Below are 3,686 nucleotides of genomic sequence, written 5' to 3' on the forward strand. Positions count from 1 at the left end.
AGAAAGGTTTCTTTGGAAAACCACTTTGTACGTAGAAGCTTTAGGGTAAAAATCTTATGGAGGGATATTACAGGGATTGCATCTTGCTGTAAGTATGGTGTGGAGTTGGTTGCTAATAGAACCTTACTGCTCTGGGGTACCCTAGGAGAGGTGTGCATTGCTTAAAAAGCAATGAGCTATGATTTGGAAATGAGTTTTGGGTGTTTTACCAAAAAAGAAGGAACTGGGGAATGCCTCCTCCCAGCTGAGTGCTCTGACCACCAGGCTGGAGGCAAGCTCTCTGTCTCTGCTTCATCCCAACCCATCTTACATCTACTCCATGATGCAGTTCTAGGAAAAGCGGGTGAAGAATATGAGCGTAATTGCTCAAAGGACTCTTTTTGTATGGAGGTGTCATATGTTATGTGTGAGGGGGGTTGTGTCTTCCACCAGCTATCCTCTGCTCAGCTCCTCCTCCCGCCTGGATCACCCTCCCCAAGGGACATGAGCATCTCAACAATGTGCATGAACAGACGTGGGAAGAGGACACGGACAGAGGAATGAAGATTATCCACGGGAACAGAAAATCTCCCATGTTGAGCTCTGCACATCTCGATGGGGAAGGAGATGCATCCATCCTTGGTGCATGCAAAGAGAGCTTGAACCCCAAGGCCACATCTCCCCAGATCATAGGGGAAAGCAGTCCTTTCACCAGATTAAGCTCTGCCATCATCCTGTGCTGATGTGAGGCCACATTGTCACTAGAGGGAAGCAGAACCGTGTGCACAGAGCTACTCTGGCGCTGCTGGCATCAATGTGGCTGCTCCAGGGTAGGCAGTGGTGGTGGTAGTGAGCGGAAGCACTCATCTGTGGCATCTTTTGTTGAGAAAAGGGGTCACATTTCTCACCGTGAACTAAGCAGAGCTCCAGCAAGGGTGACGGATGAAAGCCATGGGGAAACAGTGCAGCTGAAATGATGCTGAACCATGTCCTCCAGTGGGATTCTGTGACTCTGTGACACCCTGTGGTGGGAGATCCTGGCCATTGGGGGTGAGTGGGGTCTTTGGGCACCACTAGCTCTGCAGAGGAGATGCCCGATACTCTTGGTGACAGTGTTTTCCGGAGCATAACCCTCCTGGTATGGATTTATGGGATGCTGGAAATGTGGAGGATTCTCCTTCTCTTCCTTTGTCTCCACTGAGATACTGAATTCTTCCTTGGGTCCGGCTTGGATGCAGCCCACCTTTAGGCCTATCCACATCTCTGGGGAAACCTAATCTTGAGTGTTATTCAGCTTCAGATTGGGATTATTTCCTGGAATCATGGAATCATAGAATCATTTGAGTTGGAAGGGTCCCTTAAAGGTCATCTAGCCCAGTCCCTGCAGTGAACAGGGGCATCTGCAGCTAGATGGGGTTGCTCAGAGCCTGGTGCAGACTGACATTTCCTTTCATTTCAGAATAAGTATATCCCGTGATATTTTCCAGTTGCCTTTCCTCCTCCCAAGAGGTTTTTGATGCAAAGTCAACCTACTCACCAGCAACTGCCAGGAGTTTAGTTCAATAACAAATCTTGCTGCCACAGCTCTGCCCATGTCAGTACAAGCTTCAATCATTTCAATTCTCTCCTAGCAGGTAGTGCATATGGGAAATGCCAGGGCTTGCTGCTTTGGCCAGCACAAGACTGCAGCTCTCTGCCAACCTGACAGAATAGAGGTGAATGCTGTTTTTCTCAATCCCGTCCCTCCTGCAGGGAAATTTCTGGGCATTTTGTTAGCAAGATGATTCCAGAGGATCCCACTCATGGGAAATTGCAGTGATTCCTCACCAGGGGATGGGGCAGAGGGTTTGCCCAGGGCTGTGCAAGCCTCAGGGCAAGATGCATCTGTGGGCAACTCTGTGGGGAGTCACGGATGAAATTACTCCCTTGCACCATGCCCGTATTGCTGGGTTAAGTGTTGTACTGACTGAAGTCTTAATTTTGTCATGCTCTTATATAAATAGTAGTGGTTTGGAGTTTTATACCTCCGGGTCTTTCTCTTGCTGTTGAGTGTCAGAGCCATGCTACCAGTGTTTGCTCAGCTCACTGGGATGAAGCAGAACCGTGCAGTGCTATGACTGGGGCTTGGTGCTTAGTTGTTGGGCTGAAGGCAGTGATCCACAGATGGAACAGCTTAAAGAGATACCAAGCAGATGAGTTTGCGTCAGCTACACCCAAATCGGTCCCTTCTGGTAGTGCTTGTAACTGTACCAAGAAGGGATAGTTGGGAGAGCAGTAAAACTATGAGCACGAAGGGGAAAGAATATCAGCAGCAGAGAGGGTGTGGAGCAGGTTCATGGCACGTGGAACACCGTGATGGTGAGGAAATAGGTTTATTTGTCTGCCAGTAAATGGTATTTTGGAATCAATAGATAAAATATTAGCTGTTGTTAGAATGTTAGTTCAACAGCCAAAAATTATTGCCTGCAGAAATAATTTGATTGTGGAGGGAGATTGTTTGACAAAAAAACTCACTCAGGAGGACAAAGAAGAGACAAAATGCATCGCTGTTATTTTCAGAGAGGTGGAGGCCCCTGCAACTGGAGAGTTTTGTTGTATGCAGGAGCAGCAGCAGGCCAGTTTACAGACAGAAAAAAGGATGAGATATTGAGATGGTTCCAATGGTGACTCTAAAGCGAAGAACAAGAAGTGCTAATGAAGGCTTTGTTTTTAAAAGGAACTTTGTTTTCTCCTCATTAGTGAGAACTTCCTGCAGCAAAAACAAGTGCCACTACTTTTTTTTTCTTTCTTCCTTTTTCCTTTTTTTTTCTTTTTTCCTTTTTTTTTCTTTTTCTTTTTCCTTTTTTCTTTTTTTCTTTTTTTCTTTTTTTCTTTTTTCTTTTCAGAAAGAGGTGTCTGAGCCCTTTTGCTCTTTGAGAATGAGCAGATTAAAAAAGTGGTTCTGCAGACTCGCATGCTGAGGGGCAGACCACAAGGGCTGTGCTGTGAAAACCAACAGACCAAAGTCACCAGCAAAACCAAGCCCTTGGAATCTCCTGATCCCCATGCTGAGCAACCTATGGGTGGTGCTGTGTGGAGCCAGGAGTTGGACTCAGTGATTTTTCAAAGTCTCTTCCAACTTGGGATATTCTATGATTGTAGGATTCTGAGATATCTTCAGGTATCATACCATGTCACATATGCCTTCATGTCTCCCCATAGTTTGAGAAAGTTTAAAAAACTGCTGTTGGTGCAAAAAGCCAAGTTAAGCCAGCTCCATCACTGCACACTGAAAGTGTCACCAGTCACCTATTCCTTCCAGGATTGTGTACCCTAGCTCGGGCCACAGGCTGTTCTCTGTAACTTGTTCTCTGTTTTTTTTTGTTGCCCCTGGAGCTAGTGTCCCATGGTGCTGCCCTACAGGAAATGAACTGTCTGGAGATGGTTCCTTGGGGTGGTTGGACCAGTTGGTCTCCAGATGTCCCTCGCAACACCAATCATTCTTTGAATCTACAAGGAAGTTTACTTGCCGTCCTCTTCAGTTCCCACATTGACCTATTTGGATTTACCATTCGTCTGCCACAGTAGTTCATAATGTTTTGTTGATAGTTTCCTTCCATTGCCTCCCTTCCCCCACCCCCCTTTTCCTTTTCCTTTTCCTTTTCCTTTTCCTTTTCCTTTTCCTTTTCCTTTTCCTTTTCCTTTTCCTTTTCCTTTTCCCTCTCCCT

The sequence above is a fragment of the Numida meleagris genome, chromosome 1, assembly GCF_002078875.1.
Source record: "Numida meleagris isolate 19003 breed g44 Domestic line chromosome 1, NumMel1.0, whole genome shotgun sequence".
Lineage (NCBI taxonomy): Eukaryota > Metazoa > Chordata > Aves > Galliformes > Numididae > Numida > Numida meleagris.